This window comes from Rhinolophus ferrumequinum, chromosome 2 (genome assembly GCF_004115265.2).
Source record: "Rhinolophus ferrumequinum isolate MPI-CBG mRhiFer1 chromosome 2, mRhiFer1_v1.p, whole genome shotgun sequence".
NCBI lineage: Eukaryota > Metazoa > Chordata > Mammalia > Chiroptera > Rhinolophidae > Rhinolophus > Rhinolophus ferrumequinum.
Genome location: NC_046285.1, coordinates 106,872,697 through 106,891,586, shown reverse-complemented (window position 1 = coordinate 106,891,586; position 18,890 = coordinate 106,872,697).

Below are 18,890 nucleotides of genomic sequence, written 5' to 3'. Positions count from 1 at the left end.
CAGGACTCCTCCTCCGCTCCTGGGCCAAAGCTCTGCACCTATCAGCCTGTGGGATCTTCTCAACTATCGGACGCCCACTTACTGAGGCCGGGGCATCGCCATAGCTTTTCCAAATGCAGGTCGTATCACCGCAAGTCTCTGTTCCACAGTCATTGCCCCGTGAGAGGAATCGCCTCTCAGCTGCTGCGTCTCCCAACATTATTCACAACGATGGCCTGTTAGACATTGGCCGTGCTCAGACACTCCCCATGAGTCAGGGAAGGACAGACCTTCTGATTCAAAGCAGACACAGGGCCCGTCCCACGCTCTGATTCGAAAGGGGCTGTGTGTGCACGGGCGCACCCCGGACAGGCTGCTCTGCGTCCCTCTCCTGTGTCCCTTGCCCTGTCCCAGGGTCTTCCAGCCTGGTTCCTGGGACCTTTCACCCCAACCTCAAGGAGAGTTTCAGAATTCTCCAAATGATATGCTCTCTTGTTTGGGGAGAGGGTAGGGGTCAGGGGTCGTTTGGCAAAATTCTGAAGAGTTTGAGCGATGCAACATTTGGTCTATGCCAGTGTTTCCTGAACCATCAAACATGCACAAATTATACTTGATGACCCAAAACAATGGTGTCCATGAAAAACATTGCTGCAAGAAATGATCAAAATCAGATTAAACACAAAAATGTGTATTTGGAGGTTAATAAAGGCCGAGATACAGACACACACATGTACACATGTATGCACGTGCATACACACAGGCACACATGCACACACACGTACACACCCACCCTGCACGCCACCCCCGTGGACACCTGGTTTGAGTGTGAGCCACAGACGTTGGACAGATACTGTCTCCACCGGAGAAACGGTGGGTTCTCGGGGACCCCACAGCTGGCAGGCTAAGGCAGTGAGGCCCAGAAAGAGGCCCCCACTGGCAGAGCAGTGCAGGGTGGGCTCAGAGATGGAGCTGGCATGGCAACCACGGCAGGCATGCCAGGGCAGAGACCACACTTCAACGTCAGCACAGGGCTGCAGGGGTGAGCGGCCCTGGCAGGTGCGTGGAAGGAGAAAGTGACACCATCAAGGGGCACCCATGTCCACTGCGCTGAGGGAGCAGCCGAGGGTGTGCCGTCCTCCCCACACACCGTGTGCAGCTGTGCTTGCACAGGAAACCTCCAGCAGGCGAGGCTGCGGCATCAAGCGACTTTCGGGTGGAGTGGGAAGTCTGGCATGGCTCAGCCCCACATGCGTCACGCAAATGACTCACCTCATCAATTTCTCCGAGTCCAAACCAGAAACAGGTAAGGGGCCCGCCTCCCACCCACAGCAGTCACCTGACAAAAGGTTCTTCCTGCCAACACAAAGCCACGTCCCCGGGAATGGGACGTGGGAGTCGGGCCAAACCAAGAATCGGAACTCACTCTGGCCCAGTACAGCGTCGGGCGCCTCCCAGGACGAGCTGTCCCTCCTCCATCCCCAGTAGACACCGCTCTGCAGAGTTATAGTGACAGTAGCTGACTGACAAGGCTGTATCCACATCACGCGCTGTTGCCCACCAGGTCCCTCCTCGTGGGCTGGAAGGCTTGGACGGACCCTGGCCCTGATGAAGTCTGGGGCCTTCCGCGGTTCTCCTCCTTTGGTTTTTATTTCCCCAGGGACAAGGCCCTACTCATTTCCTGCTGAGCCCTCCAAGGGAAGAAAATGCAGGCAAACTCCCCATATCATGTGACTTTGCCTTAGTCACCTCAAGTCCCAAAGCCTTCCAACATCAGCAGTTGTCATTGAAACCCCAAGTTTGAAAACAGTCCAAGCCACTGAAAATTAGGTGGCTGAGTGCCAGGCTCTCTGGGGCAGGTCCCCTCCCCCCACCCGGGGACCCCTGAGCCACCGGCCAGGCCCCAAGGCAGGGTCATGCACTGCAGACGTCAGCACGCTCTGCTCAACCTCCCTCCACCAACTGGCAGGGGCCATAGCACCTGTGTCACCTCTCCCAGCTCTTGCTGCTCGCAGGTTGTGAGGCTAAAAAAAGCAGCATGTTCTCCCCACACGGGCTGCACTGCCACCAGCTCTGACAACTCTGACTGCTGGTTTGTTTCAGATGACAAGTCCACAAAGCGTTGCTCCTACACTCCAGGCCCCCAGGCGCACAGCGACACACGGCCAGGCATATGCACACACGGGCAGTCACGTAGCAAGAGAAGGCAGCCGAGCCTTCGTGGGAAGGCAGCCGAGCCTGGAGATCCGGGGCCGTCTCCCCAGGGGCCTCTGGAATGTGCTGTCCACAGGGCAGTGACGGAACTTGGCTTCCTGTGGGACAGCCAGGCCTGTGCACTGGAATTTAGAACACCGCAGGAGCACCCGAGGGGCCCCGGATACGTGAGGAGGCTCAGGCGGCTGGGTCAGGAGGGGACCCGGGCCTAGGCTCTCTCTGCCCTCAGGAGAGGGTCCCTCCTGCCACCTACACTCTCCTGCCCCTTTCCCTCCCTTACCAGTCACGGGACACCACAGGCTGTCAGGGCCTCAGTTTCTGCACCAGCAGAATGGGACGACTCCAGCACCCCTCCGAGACGTCAGGAAAGGCAGTAAGGAAACGGTGCAAGGGCCAGGCAGGTAGGAGGTTGTCCACGCGGCCCCCCTGGGGGGTTTTATGTTCATGTCTCTCTCGTCCTAGCACCAAACGCTTCCTCCCCACTCACCATCAGCTGCCTGTGGGGTGGCAGCGATGGGAGCGAGGCAACCCCTCAGGCCCCAGGACGTCACTCCAGGATGCACATCCACTCATGCCTCCAGGGGCCCTGCGAGGACCCCAGGCCCTGAATGAGCGGTTCGCAGGCCAGGCTTACGACCCGGTGAAGAAGACAGTGTCGGGTGTGGAGGCTCCAGCTCCCACAGAGGGCCCAGCCGCGTGTGCTCAGACTTCTGATGGTGGAGGCCAGGGCCATGTTGGACCTTAAGCTGACGTCCTCCTCGTGAACTAGGACGGGGGTACAGCAGGCTACAAGAAACCAGGCCCCCATATCAATGAACACCCACTAGGCTGGGACTTCCTGCTTCCAAATTTCTTTCATGTGAGAGGATAATAGACTATCTCGTTCTTGCAGAAGACAGATTTGCTAGCTGTCAGCCTATGACGGCTCTGTGAACTCATCACCACACAGCAGCGGCCAGCACGGTCAGATCTGTGGGTGCGCCTGCAGGCTCACGGACACGTCTCTAAACAGTGGGGTGCTGGGCTGCAGCTATGCCCGCTGGAGTCACCCCACGTGCCCGGAGGTGCGTGTGCGAACACTGCAAAAGGCCTATTTCCCTCAGACTCCAGGGTCTCACTTTCGATGTGAAACCACCATCCACCTGACATTGGGCCAAAAGTAAATATATTTCAAGAGTTTAAATAAAAACTTCCAGTGCGGTAGAATTGTTGGAAAGAAGTATTTTTTAAAATAACAATAAACAGACGTTAAGTGGGTCTAGGGGAGGGGGTCAAGCCCGAGGAGGAAGGAAGGGGTGCGCAGGTTGGCCTGAGGGGTGGCGGCCAGGACGCCTTCCTTCCAGCACCCTGGGGAGGTGACAAGACTTCTGGGGTGAGCTGGCCAAGGATCCGAGGGTCCGCTCACCAGGCTTTGGGGCCGAAAGTCACAGAATGAGGTGATACGGGGGGCCCAGGGCTGTGCACACGCCCGACATGCTACCCCCAACCTGTGAGTGGATGGAGAGCTGCCCCTCCTCAGCGCGGCTCTGAAGACCCCAGGAGAGGCAGGAAGCCGTGGCCAAAGCCGACGATCGGCCAGGACTGGCTTGCTGACGTGGAGGGTGCCCTCCCAGCTGGGAGCGCCTAGTGCCCGCCTCAGGGCATGATGTCCACGTCGGAATGGGGGACAAGTGCACCTGGCTGAAGACGCCGCCCCCCACGGGCACTTCTGAGGGCGATCACCCAGAACTGTCCGCTTCCCAGCACAGGGTGGCCTGAGCGGGGTGGCAGCGGGTGTGAGGGACCCTCACCTAGAAGGGTGGTGGGTGTGTTGGTGTGTATGGTGGTTATACGCGAGCGTGGAGGGGGTGTAAGTGTGTCAGTCAGCGTGTGTCAGTGGTGTGCAGGGGTGCACCTGAGCCAGAGCACGTGAGGGTGTGTGTGAGCGTGTGCTGCTATGTGTGTGAGCAGGAATGTATATTGTGTGTGCGCGTGCATGCTTCTCCCCAGACACAGAGGCTGTCCTGCAGCCCAGCTTGACCCTCTGGCTGGCTGGTCCTGTGGACAGCAGTCTGCAGCCCCAACACTGAGGGCCGAGAGCCCCCCCAGAGCCCCTGGGGTCCATAGCCCGTCACCAGAGCTGCCATTGAACAAAACGCTCCCGTGCCATCTCCACCAATGGGCATTTCTCCTGCTTTTTCAAAGAGACTTGTCTGTGTCCCCACAACTCCCACTGGGAGAATTTCTAGCCCCTCGGTGGCCGGCTGGGCGGGCCCAGGTTCCCGAGAAGCAGCAAGGCCAGCCCACAGCACAGAGAGGGGACCCCAGCCCCTGTGCCCAGGGCTCCCTCCTGCCTCTGCTGGTCCCCACGCAGCTCCTCTTCCCCATGTCTGACCACTATGCACTGTCTACACCAGAGAGGAGGCTGGGATCAGCCAGCAGGCATGTGGTGGAAGCCGGGCCAGCTTCTCCCAGGAGCTCCTGGAGCCCTCAGTCCTGTCCCCTCAGCCACAGGGTCCAGAGTCGCCCGAGAGCAATCTGTCACGGGGTGAACAGAAGCAGAGGCCATTGCAGGAAGGCAGAACCCTGCCCACGCCTCTGCTGAGGTCCCAAGCCCAGGTCCAGGGGGACAGCCATCCCTCCCAGCCCCACCCGGAGGCGTCTGGGGGCCTCTCTCTCCCTGAAGTTGAGATCGGGTCCGGAGGTCCAGGGCAGAACAGGCGTGGGAGGCCAGATCCCCAGGAAAGGCAGCAGGCTGAGCGAGCAGCAGGGGTGACTGTGGCTTGCGATGGCAGGGCTGGGGAGGGACGCCTATGTCTGCAGGAAATCCACGTGCAGACCAGGTAGCAGCCTCTCCACCGGTGTGCTTGGCAGGGATGTGAGTGTATGTGTTACCACAGGGGGAGGGGAGGAACATTGTAGGATTAGTGGGACCGTTCCAGCACACCATACCCTTTAACCCCCACCCCCACTCCCAAGTACATAAGGAGTGACTCAGCTTGGGGACAGAAAGCATGGGCCATCCATGCCTCAGGGAAGGGACACTGCCAGGATCAGGTGGGCATCCCTACCCTCAGGCCCCTGCCCGTGTCCCCCACCTCATGGCTGATGTTTTCCTGACCTCTGGACGGGGTTTGGGAGGACGCTGGAGCCTCTGGGTGCCGCAGAGAGGCTGAGAGGGTCCCAGTAGCTGGGGTCCAGGGGTCCTATATCTGATAACTTGTGCGAACAAGGTGACTCAGGATGGGACTGGCCACACGAGAAAGACTAAATGTGATTACAGCCACTTGATCAGCCTATCCTCTGGCGAGCGAGGGCAGGCGAGGCACTGAGTTTCAGCTCCTGGGTGATGATTCGATCGCGCCTGCGTAAGGAAACCTGGTAAAAACTCTGGGCCCTGAAGCTCCATGAGCCTCGAGATTGGAGTCCTCACAGAATTGTCACACGTGGATGTGCCTGGAGCTGGGAAGGGTCCTGCATCTCTGAGGACCCGCCCAGACCGCGCCTTATGTGTCGCATTCATTTTCTGCTTTCTTCTTTTTTTGGGGCGGGGAGGGGAACAGGAAGTTATTGGGGAACAGGACTTTATTGGGGAACAGTGTGTACCTCCAGGCCTTTTTTTCCAAGTCAAGTTGTTGTCCTTTCAGTCTTAGTTGCGGCGGGCACAGCTCAGCTCCAGGTCCAGTTGCCATTGTTAGTTGCAGGGGGCGCAGCCCACCATCCCTTGTGGGAGTTGAACTGGCAACCTTGTGGTTGAGAGGACGCGCTCCAACCAACTGAGCCGCTCAGCTCAAGATGCTGTGTTCAATCTTAGTTGCAGGGGGCACATCCCACCGTCCCTTGAATAGAACAAGCAACCTTGTGGTTGAGAGCCCACTGGCCCATGTGGGAATCGAACCGGCAGCCTTCAGAGTTAGGAGCACGGAGCTCCAACCGCCTAAGCCACCAGGCCGGCCCTGCTTTCCTCTTTTTTAATACACACATTCAAACTAATAAACTTTCTACTAAATACTGACTTAGATGCATTTCACCATTTTTACATGTTAATATTTTTATTTTTCAGTTCAAAATATCTGATTTCTATTATGATTTCTTCTACAGACTTCATTTCTACACGTGGGATTTTACTGACTCTTTTTGTTACTGATTTCCAGCTTCACAGTATTGCGGTTAAAGATGATTCTGATTATCTGAAATTTGTTGAGACTTTAGCTCAGGAAATGTCTCTCCTTTGGTGGGCTCTCATATCTGACCTTTTGTTGTACTGGCTTTTTGCTCCAATCATAATTATAGCACTTCCCTTACTTCTGTGAGTTGTTCTGGTGAATTACAAAGCCTGAGAGTCATGGGGACTCCTGAACCTGTAGCAGTCAGCTGCTCAGAAGTGAGGGTGGCCCTGGAGACCCAGAACTGGTATCTGAAGCAGGGGCAGTCTTGTAGAGGACAGTGCCCTTAACCTTGAGTTTGGCCAACTTCAGGTCATACCAGCAAAAGACTTGTATCCAGAATAACAAACTCTCAGAAATCAACAAGGGGAAAAAAAAAAAAAAAAAAAAACCTAACCCTGACAACCTAATTTTCAATAAATGAGGGAAAGACTTGAGAAACCCCTTCCCCCGAAAGGCTATCCAAATGGCCAATAAACATATGAAAGAGTGCTCAAGGCCACCTGTCAGCAGGGCCATGCCAATTATTATAAGGACACGTGATTATAAGCACTACACCCCCTCCCCACCAGAATGGCTGAAATGTAAATAAAGGCCGTGGGGAAATGGAACTCCATTGCATTGCTGAGTGTAAAAATGGTGCAATTACTTTAGAAAATCGCTAGCCAGTATCTGTCACAGCTTCACATACAAACATCCTATGACCCAGGAACCCCCTCCTGGGTAAATACCCGACAGAACTTTGTCCCATTGTCCGTGCAGAGTGGAAGGGACAAACTGCATATTCATACAGGAAACTACTGCACAGCAAGGCCCTGGGCTGTCAGTGTGCTCGGGCTCACATGATAAGACACTGAGCACAGACCCCAGAGACACACGCCATGTGGTTGCATGTGCATACTCCCTGACACTCCAGATTAGGTGGAACTAACCTACGTCATGGAGCTCAGGGGAGTAATTACCTGCAGGGGCTGGTATGGACCAGAAGGCGCCCGGGGAGCCATGGGGTCACTGGAGATATTTGGCACCTTGATCTGGGGGTGGCTACACAGAAGTGGCAGGCTGCATTTTACAAACACGGCTACATCTGTTCCTCCCATCCCACAAGGTTGCTGCAATGTGACCTTGAGACGCCCCCCTCCCAGTGGCCAGGTCTACACCCCTTCCCTTTGAACGTGAGTGCACCTGTGAGTCCTCTACCAACAGAGCAGCGTGAGTCCTTCCTCCACATGCACTTTCTTTGGGGGACCCAGCGCCAGGCTGTGAGGAAGCCCAAACCACCCCGAGGAAAGAGCACGTGGAGTGGCCACAACCCAGCTGAGGTCCAGCCAGCATCAACCAAAAGACGGAGGGCAGTCTGCAATGGAGCACATGCTGCAAGGAGCACATCCAGCCATTGCTCTGTCCCAGCCTCCAGCTCCTTGCAGACTTCGCAAAGCTGAGACAAGCTGTTCCGGATGTTCAGCCGGCCTAGGGACCCCCAGAGCCACAAGCATTTGAAGGCTTGGAGAGGTTTGTGAGGCAGACTGGTGGCTGGTCTGGGGCACACATTTATTATAACTAATTGAAACGTACCCTGAGGTCTGGGCACTTTGCTACGTGCACATGACAACTCAATTAAAAAATAAAAACATCCAAACCTTTCTGAAGAATAACAAGAAGGAGGTGGAAGTGTCTGCCTGTTGAAAAGCCTACTTGTAAAGCTGTAATCAAGTGTGAGTGTGGGATTGGCTCAGGAACAGTCAAACTGACCGATGGAACAGAATGTAGAAATACACCCACGCATCAGGGACTTTGATAAGTAGGGAGGTGGGGTGCTGGGCCCCTGGGGAAAGTCATTCAATAAATGAGGCAGGAAAAGCACCGGACAAAGAACCAGGTCCTTTCTTCACACCACACCCACAGAGCATGTCCAAACGGATCACGAAAAGAAACATCAAAAGCAAAAGTTTAAAACTGTCAAAGAAAATACAGGTGGATATCTCCGTGACCTCGGGATGAAAAAGGATTTCCAAATTGAGACCAATGGAAACCTTAACAGCATGAAAAGACTCCATTAAAATCGTCCAACTCCACCTTCATGAGGTGACGAGACAAGCTGCAGACTGCGAGATAGTACTCACCGCACACAAGAATTGACAGAGGACTCTGAGGGCCCCACAGAGCAAACAGCCCAACAGAAACATGCGCCGACGTCGCCAGCGGCCGTTCACAGAAGAGCAAACACCGCCTGCGACCACGCAGCGACCTCGTTCTCAGGGACACGACCCAGGATGAGATACAATTTTGCACACATTGGATTGACCAAAAAAATTTTTCTTAATAATCCCAAATGTCGGAGAGGATGTGGGTCAACAGAACCCTTACACTTTTTCCATCCATGCGACTCTTTTGCAAAACAGCCATTATCTTGTCAAGTTAAAATTTTACATCCCCATGATCCAAATGCCACTCTTAGCTATCCGTCCAAGAGGGACCCAGAAGGTCGTGCCAGGAGACCAGCTACTGAGAGGGAACGCTGCAGCAGCCCAAAGGCCCCACCACTTCTGGTCACGGGGACGTGTGCCCTGGCATGTGCAACACCCATGCACGCTGCCTCTAAAATGGGGACAGCAGCAAGCAGCAGCAGTGGCCTCAGGTGGCTGTGCTCAGGGGGACAGGGGGACAGGGAGGCAGGCCCCGTCTGGCTCCCCCGGGACACAGTGAGGACACTGGGCGGAGGGGGGCCAGTGTCTGACTCCAAGAGGACAGATGAGCAGAGGATTGAGCTGGGAAAACGGACCACAGAGGAAGCAGCCAGCAGGAGGCCAGGTGGCTCTGTCTCGCACCAGCAGGTGGAAACGCCTCCCTCTGCTTCCTCTCTCGCCTTTGCAGATCAAAGGCGGGCTTGCCGGGTCTTGGGCTGGGAGTGGGCGGGTGGGCAGGAAGAGGAGCCGTGCTCTGAAAAGTGTCTTTTTTTTCAAAATTTAACTTCAATATATTTTTTAAATCACAAAAAAGATTATATACATTCCCTGATCAAAATGTAAGAAAGTTAAAAATCCATGTCAAATCAAGTTTAAGCCCAATTACTTACATAGTTGATAAGAAAATCCTCCTCAAACTACAATTGAGCCAACAGGAGATTGAAAGATATTTAATATGCAATTTCATACCATTTGTAAAATGAAATCCTACATGTCAAAGCTTGGTGAATATGGCCAACATGATAGAGGGAAATTCACAGCTATAAATGTTTGCGTTATTAAATAAGGAAGAATGAAAGTAAATTACTATTATTATTTTTTATTAGCTTCAGGTGTATGAAACAATGTAATAATTATACATTTATAATAAGTTATAAATATAATAGTTATAAATATAACCTTCACAAAGTGATAGCCCTCATCCTCCAATCCACTACCCCTCTGACATCACACACAGCCATTACATTTCTACTGTCTCTATTCCTAATGCTGTACTCCACTTCTTGTAAATACACATATACAGATATATATATATATATAAAATTATAGTTGACATTCATTATTGTTCAGCTTCAGCTTCAGGTGTACAGTGCAGTGATCAGGCATCTACACCATCCCTGAGGTGGTCTCCCTAATAGGACAAGTGTCCATCAGATACCCTACAAAATCTTTACAACCTCGTTGATTATATTCCCCACACTGACTTTCGTATCCCTGTGGCAAAATGGACAGGCAAGTCATGTTTGGGAAGCACCTTCTGCAGAAGATAGAACCTCTCAGCGAGTTGGACATCCGGGGTCGAGATGAAAGTCTTTTTGTGTGAATGCTACAGCTGCTGCCGACCTGGGTGTCTGTCCCCTCCCCCTCTCCCCCCCCCCCCCGCCCCCCGGCCAGGCCTGGAAACTGCAAAGGGAACAACGGGGACTGTCCCACCAGGAAGACATGGCCCTCCTCCAGACCAGGGCCAGCAAAGAAGTCCCCGCTTCCGGCCTGTTGCGGTGGGGCCGCCTCCCCAGGAAAGGGAAGAATGTTCCCAACCTCAAAGGTTCAGGTCAACACACCAGAAATGAACTGCCTGAGGTTATGGAAGAGCTTCCAGGAAGAGCTTCCTCTGAGAGGAACACATGGTCAGAGGGAAGCAGGCAGAAATCAGCCGGACCCCAGGGAGCACGGCCGGGACCACTGCGTCTTCTCCAGATGTGATTTCTATGAACATGGCTCTGAGTCAAGGAAAGAATCGCTGCTTCAAAAGTGAGTGGACTTGGCTGTCAGTACCCACACTCCAGACTCTGGTTGAATCATTTCTGAAAACTGGACAAATGCCCCCTACACATGGGCCTACACCTGAAATCCTGCATTTAGTTACATCTTTAAAGAGCCTTGCATATCAATTTCTGTTTCGGTTATCTATTACTCAGTCCGTAACGAATGACCCCAAAACTCAGTGACTTAGAATAAAATCCGACCATTTATTGTCCTTCACAATTCTGTGGGCTTCTTTGGGGCTTCTCTTTATGGGGCCGCTGGGGTGCAGAAATGGCTGGGGTCCAGAATAGCCCCACTTAACAATGGCTGCAAGTTGGGGCCGGCTGGGAGCCTGGGCAGGGCTGTTGGCTGGGGTCCCTGGCTCTCCACTGTGTGGGTCTCTCCACGTGGCTGCTTGCACGGCCTCACAGGATGGCAGCCTGGTTCTGAGAAGCCTTATTTGAAGCCAAAGCAGGTCACTGGGGCGGCTGGAGTTCAGGAGGTGTATCAAGCTCCACCCCTTGATGTGACAGCAGCATGTGTGCCCCGGAGGGAGGGGACTGTGGGGTCACCGCGCCAACCAGCACTGTGGTCTTGTCAGTCAGTGGCCCTGTGTGTCCAGTACCAACGTGTCCTTTTTAGGAGCTTTGTTCTTTTGTGTTTTTTCAGTTGAGGTGTAGTTTTTGTACAATAAACGGCGCCCGCTTAAACTGTACAAATTGGTGTGTTTGACAGATGTCTACACCTATAAAACCACCACCACAGTCAAGATACAGAGCGTTTCTCATTCCCAAAGTTTCCCTGTGCCCCTGTGCAGCCTGTGAGCCCCCACCCGACCCCACCATTGCCCCAGGCAACCACTGCTCTGCTTTTTGTTGGTGGGGGTGTGCGCGGTGTCAATGTTTTGGAGGCAATAAGCCAATCGCTAGACTCTCCATGACCACCTCTCCTCTCCAGCTCACTGGCCTGCCCCTTGGGAACACCCAAACAGGTCCCTGCCCCAGGGCCTTTGCAGGTGCTGTCCCCTTTGCTGGATGGCTCGTCCTCCAGGTGGCTGCCTCCTCACTCCCTCAGGTCTGTGCCTAAGTGTCACACTGTCAGGAGGCCTTCCCCATCCTATGTCAAATGGTCACCTGCCCTCTGGACACCACCTCCCTGTGCGTCACCTCATGTGTCTGGCATACCTGGTTTCACACATTTGCTTGCCCTTGTGGAAAGCTCCGGGACAGTCAGCCTAGTCTGTCGGGCTTACTGCTCTGAAATAGCAACTCAGCTCCCCGCCTCCATCTGCCTCCATCCCGCAGGCAAGTGGGGGCTGGTGAATGCTTCAGGCAGCCAATCCACATCTATCCCAGTGCCTGCCATGTGCATTGAAACAAAAACGCCACCAAAGGAGCTGCACAGAAAGAGCCTGGAGGGGAGCTGGAAGAGGCAGGTTGGCTGTTCAGTCTCGCAGCCAACTGTGTCACAGCCGGCCTGGAACCAGGGCTCCTGAGTCCAGCTTGCAGGTTCTCTGCCCCCAGACACACACACTTCCCCGAGAGAGGGGCAGGACCAGACTCTGGACCCAGACTGCCTGGGCTCAAATCCAGCTCTGCTTAACCTCTCTGCGCCTCAGTGTCCCTGCCTGCAAAATGCAAACAGTAACAGTGGCTACCTCATGAAGTGTGCGAGAGTCCAGAGGTCATAGCTGTGAGAGTTAGAAAGGGCCTGGATGTGTTGCCAGTGTTAGACAAGCCTGGTGGGAGTCGGGGGGACACAAAGACAGAAGGTGGCAGGAAGCTGAAGTCACCCAAAGGGGTGACTGAGGGGCTGTGGCCCACAGACCCACCCCACCGGCTGCCTTTGGGCCTGAACTGGAATCAATCACTGCCCACCCCACTTCTCGGCCTGTTCCTCCTCCACCTCTCTGCCCTGCAGCCCCCGAAAGGGGGCACAGGTTGATGGGTACACGGTGGCACCTAGCTCAATAGACAGACAATACGAAACAGCGCATACTGCTGAGAGCAATCACCAGCCCGGAGGCAAGGCTGTAACAGAGCAAGTGGATGGAGAAAGTGACTTTCCTTCCAGCGGGAAAGGGTGCCGCAGTTTCCATACTCACTCCGCTACCTGCCGTCCTCGGGGACCAGACTGAAAGGAGCTGGACCACGGCGGTCCTCAGTGGCACCTAGGACCCCAGGTGACCGAAGCCCTTCTATTTCATAAGGACCTTAGTTAGAGATTTCTCCTCCAACCCTTCACACACATTTTCACGTTAAGTCTACTTTTACATGAGTTACGGAGCTGTCTTCTCACGTTCATTGATGGTGAACATTTCCCTACGACTGGTATTTCTATTTAGAGCAGGGTCAAGTGCTGTCCTGCCTGGAAAAAAGGGCTCTACCTGAAGCCATTAACTGAGGACTTGGGGTCTCCCTGGGATAAAGCCAGATAAGTGTGACATGGGCTGGGTTACTTCTGCAGGCCACACCCCCACCTCGAAGGAGCCTCGTCCTGCCGCAGGTGGGATGGTGACGAGGACGGAGGCAGAGGTTCAGGTGCTGCACACCCAGCGTGGCGCTGGGATCACTGCTCTCGTACCTGCGGCCAGTGTCCCCATCCACAGTGCTGGGGTCAGAAAGGGCGGCCCCGGCCGGCTAGGTCTGGTGGCACGTTTTTATATCAACCTCATTTATAGTATCCTGAACACACACATGAGGCTTCTGGGGGGCCATAGCAAGAAGTGGGCATGATACCTACCAGGACTTTATTCAAATTTCACCAGTGTCACGCAGACTCATGTTTGTGTGTGTGTGACTTTGGTTCCATGCAGCTTGAGCACACGTGTAACCTCATGTGACCACACTGTCCCGTCACCAGGATCCCTCATGCTGCCCCACTGCAGCCACAGCACACGCTCACCCCCACTGCTACCTCCTGGCACCCACTAACCTGTCCTGCACCCTGTAATTTTCTCACTTCATAAGTGCAGTAGAAATGGAATCAGACAGCACATGAGCTTTGACATGGGGCTTTTCCACGCAGCACCGTCCTCTGAAGACCCACACACGTGGGTGTGCGGGTCGTGGGCCGTTCCTGTTCCTGTTCCTGTGTCCCACGCTGTGCCTGGGCCACGCTTAGTTCAGCTGTCGGCCTGTTGAAGGACATCTGAGCTGTTTCCAATTTGGGGCGATGATGAATGAAGCTGCTAGAAACAGTCGTGTACGTGCCTTTGTGTGAACAAACGTCTTCATTTCCCAGGGACAAATGCAGACGGTTCGTTTTGTAACAAACACCGAACTCCTTCCCGGAGCGGCTGCTCCAGTCCCCCGGCCGTGTGGGAGGATCCAGCCTTTGGGGGGGTCACCGCGGTGTCCCAGCCACTCTGCTGCTGTGTCGTGCTACCTCCTGTGGCCTGGGTTCGTGTCTCCCTGACGGCTAAGGATGCAGCCCATCTCTTCATGGGCTTGCTCGCCATCTGTGTCTCCTCTTCCGTGAAATGTCTGCTCACGTCCTTTGCCTGTGTCCTAACGGGACAGTCTGCGTTTTCACTGTTAAGTTTGAGAGCTCCTCGTGTAGCCCAGGCACTAGTTGTTTGTAGGGTTTGCAGATGTGTTCTCCCCGTCTATCTTTCCGTCCCCTTCACAAGATCTTCCTCAAAGCATAAGTTTTCAATTATGATGAACCTGGTTTACCACTTTTTCCTTTTATGGATCATGCTTTTGGAGTCAAGTGGAAGAGCTCTTCACCTAAACTCAGATCCTGAAGATTTTCCATTTTCTCCTGAAAGTTTTATAGTTTTTGTGTTTTCCATTTAATTCGTGATCCCTAAAGTTAATTTTTTGTTTAAGGTTCCTTTTCTGCCCAGGAGTAGAGCTGGTCGGCGCCATTTGCTGAAAGGCTGTCCTCCAGCCACTGATCTGCTCTGCACCTCTGCGTACAATCAGTGGGTGGGTTTCTGGGGTGTCCGCGCAGTTCCATCGATCTGTGTGTCTGTCCCTCTGCCAGCGCCTCCTGTCTGGATCACTGTCATTTCACAGCCAGCCTTAACACAGGGGGGCGTGCCTTCTGGATTTTGAACCCTATGTGTGTGTTACCCATCCAAATGTGAGAAAATAAAACATTTCTGATTAATAAAATCAAGATGTGGGGGATGGTGTATTCTTATAGCTTTTGCCTTTTCCTTCGACAGCTGCCGGCGAGGAGGGTTGTCCCCATGGAGAGCAGTATTTGAGGACGATTTGAGCCCAGTTGCAAGTGTGCTTCTTCGGTTTACCTTTGGGAAGACAGATCACAGACGGAGAAGGGAACAGGGCATTTTCCCCTGAACTGACCAGGCAGATGGCAGCTCAGGAACCTGAAGCTGCCTAGGGACTCTGCCCCATCTGAACGAGATGCACTTGGGGACAGGAGCAGCTCAGTCTGATGTGTGGACAATGCTGGCCTCTCTGCCGAGGCAGGGCAGCCACCAAGGGGTAGCCTTGGGGCACAGAGGGCTATTCTGGGGTTCACGGTCTACGTGGCTGCCCAGTTCACAGCGTCTGTGGCGAGACGGGCAGGTTCCCCCATGAGCTGAGGCCTGGGGCTGGCCACTCATAAATCAAAATGAGGGACCAGCTGGTTGCTAAGCTACGGCTTTGTTCCTGGCTCCATTCAATATTAGAGAACCTCAGCCATTATCTGTCCTCCTTTTCCATCAAACAATCATGCAAATGAGAATCCTTAAGTAAATGCAGATAGAGAAGACAGGGGCCTTTGATACCTTCTAAGGTTGGCTCAGCTGTATTTCAGAAAGTCCAGGAAAGTTACGATGCAGGTGCTGGAAGCTTTGTTCCTCACAGGTGCCCAGGCTCCCTGTCTGAGCTTGCTGTCTGAGGAGTTACAGACGCTGTGCTAAACACCAGCCAAGGTGGGCCAGCACCTCTGCTCCCAGCTAAAGGACCGCCCACCTTGGACACACTGCTCCCACCAGTGCGGAAGCAACCTGGGCTTGGACCACCCAGGTAGGACCTGCAGGGGAGCTTTCAAAACCCCAGCACCCGGGCTGTACCCCAGACAAGTCCGTCAGAACTCCCGGGGTGCTCCCGGTGCAGCAAGCCTGATAGCCACTGCACTAGGGTTCCAGGGGAAAAGGGGAGGTGTGAAGACGCTCTCAGCTCAGCCTTAGGGACTGCGCTGGGCCAGGTGGGGGGAGATGAAGTCAACTCCATGGATGAAAATGACAAGAGCAAATGCACAAAGATGAGAATACCTGTATTCGTTTCCTAGGACTTCCAAAACAAGTCACTGCAACCTTGGCAGATCAGAACAACAGGAATTGATTCTCTCCCAGTTTGGGAGGCCAAAAGCCTGAGGCCAAAGTGTCAGCAGGGCCGTGCTCCCTCAGAAGCTCTAGGAGAGGAGCCTTCCTGCCTCTTCCAGCTTCTGGGGGCTCTAGTGACCCCGTCTTCCCATGGCCTTGTCCCCCGTGTGTGGTCTGATCTCCTTCTGCTTCTCTCTTAGAAGGCACATGGCGTGGCACTGGGGGCCGCCTGCGAATCCAGGACACACTCCTCCTGTCTAGACCCATAACTCAATGACCTCCTTTGCCACCTAAGCTGATAGTTGTAGGGATTAGGACATGGACATGCCTTTTGGGGACACCACCCAGCCCCTATAAAACTGAAACCGCTCTGGGGAATATGACGGGTCAGAGAAGTCCAGCTGGCCAGCTCGTTCCAGGCAGGGTTGTGGGGGCCTTGAATTCTGGGCTAAGGACCATGGGCTACTGTCCTGGTCCGGGATGGGAAGACAGAAGGTCAGACCCAAGGCCTGCCCAGGGGTGAGCGGCGGTTCCGGGGGGGCTGGGGTTGTGCAGAGCCCAAGCGCTGGCCACCGGGACTGGGGGTAGATGCACCACAAAGAAATTTTTAATAAATCCTGATATTATATTTTGAATAGCACAATTAGCTGGTATTTGAGTTTTATGAGCTAACAGATGATTCCTTAAATGTAAACGTTATATGCCACAATTTCTGAAACCTTGTTTCTGCGTGTATGTAATAGAGACTCACCCAATGGAAGCGTCACCTCTGAGAGGCCCTGGCAGACCCCGTTCCAAGGGGTTTCTGTCCCTGACGGCCCTAAAAGGCCCGCGGACGACAACCATCTGCAGAGATGACGAAGCCCAAGCATCTCATGTCCTGACCGTCGGAGGACTTGAAACCTCTGCACTGTTTTCGCTCGAATTATCCTCCTGCCCTGGGACATGATAGGACTTCGAGCTACATCATTGACTATTTACAGAGAGGAGCGGGAAAGCCGTGCTCTCCCACTTACCGACTGATTGCACAGAGGGGCAAACACAACACATAAACTGCTTGTTTAAGAGTCGCAGGCAGGTAGTATGTACAGGGCCATGTGTGACATGCAGCATCTCTATGAACTTCAATTTGCAGCAAAAAGCTGAGTCCCTACCTGCCCTGGCAGTCGCCCCAGCTTCCCACATGAACCACCACAAAGGTGAGTTTTCGGCAGCAGGTGAGGGATGGGGAACCGCTCAGACAGAGGGAGGAGAGCAGCTGCCTGCTTCCCAGGTGAGGGGACCCCACCATCCATCTCGTCCACTGTCACCCTCATCACATGACATTTATAGGAAGAGCATGGCAGGGGGAGGGCCTGGCAGAGTAAGTGAGGGCAGGACTGTGCAGAGAAACGTCTCCTTCCTTCTGTTCTGGTCTCCTGCCGGCCGTCCCCGCGCCTGCCTGTCTTCCGCCGTCCGCAGCCCTTCCCCTCGGCTCCACTTCCCCTCACACCCTTGCATCCCATGTCTTCTCCTTTCCCTCGTCACCCAAACCCTCTTTCCTTCACTGCTAATGATGCGGGTGAGGAACTCAATCTGCTCGTGTGAAGGGTGTGGACCCCGTCCTGCCTCTACTTCCTGGGGACGCCGCTGCCGCGTGGTGATGGTCACCTGTGAAGTATCAGGCTGAGGTGTGGGAAGAACTGCCTCTAACCCTGACGTCACGCCGCACTGAGGCCCCAGAAGAGAGGTGCTTTTGAAGGGATCCACTTGTGAGCAGAAGGATGAGAAGGGCTGGGGCCCGGGCAGGAAAGCTCTCATCGTAAATCACCAAATGAACTGGCATCTGCAGGGGCCACAGGCCTACGGGGTCTGGCAGGGCCTCCCTCTCGGAGGTGACACGTCCATTTCATGAGTCTCTAGTTTATAAAAAACAAATGCAGATCGGGACTCTGAACCCGCTGAATAATGACGGTTGCACTGATGGAGCACTCGTTGTCAGCACCGTTCTGAGGTCTTCGTGGGTTCTGCCATTTAATACGATGAAACCAAAGGCAGTCATTCATTCTCCAAATGTTTACTGCACTCCTAGCAGGGGCTGAGCATCAGTCCAGGTGTTGGCGGCACCGCTCTAATCAAACCAGAACGCCCACAGCCTATAGCTTGCGTCCCAGGGCAGCCCGACAAACAAGTGTAGTTGGCGGGGACCACGATGGCTGGCCTCTTTTGCAGACCCGTGAGGGTCTCAGAAAGCACAGTTATACATGACGCCCTCGGGAGACGTTTGCAGTCTGAGGCTGGAACAGGTTAGGCGGGGCCCAAAACTGCATTTGGAGTCAACACATGTCTCTGAGGCTCAATTTTCTCCTCTGTGAAGTGGGAACTGCAACAGAAGCTGATTTATGTGTTGTGGTGAGCTAGTCAATGAAACAGAGTAAGCAAAACACTTTGCAGAGTGAAACCAAAGCAGGCGGTGCCAGGACTGGGACCCTCAGCTCCGTGCTGGGCAGAAGGTGGAAGGGCCGGCCAGAGCCTCAGGATCTGGGGAACAAAATTTTTCCTGAAGCCACTCCACCCCAGCAGACATCAGCTTATGTCTCCTGGCCAGACCGTGGCCTCGGGACCACCTCCAGCTGCCAAAGAGGCAGGAAAGTGAGTAACTAGTTTCCAGCTTCTGTAGCTGGTGCTAAAGAGAAGGTGGTGACGGCTTTAGGGACTCACCCAACAGAAATGCCCCAAGTGCAAAACCATCTCTGCTGCAAATGTTCACCTTTCAGCCCCCAACTCACGCAATCCAGGGTCCTTAGAAACTGGACGACAGTTGGGGTTTTGCCTTCCCCCCGTGCTAACATTAGCTGACATACAGTCGAATCCATGCAGCTGCAGCAAACACTGAACTTTTGCTCCCGGGGGAAGTTCAGGGTTAGCTTCCCGACAGCCTCTGTTCACAATATCTTTGTCAATCGATCAATACATGACCTTGTACGGTGTGTACTTCTATATAAAGACACCTTGTTTCCTGTGTGTTGTTGATGCATGAACTTGAACACGGCCAACAGCTCTTTATCTTGTGCCTGAAGG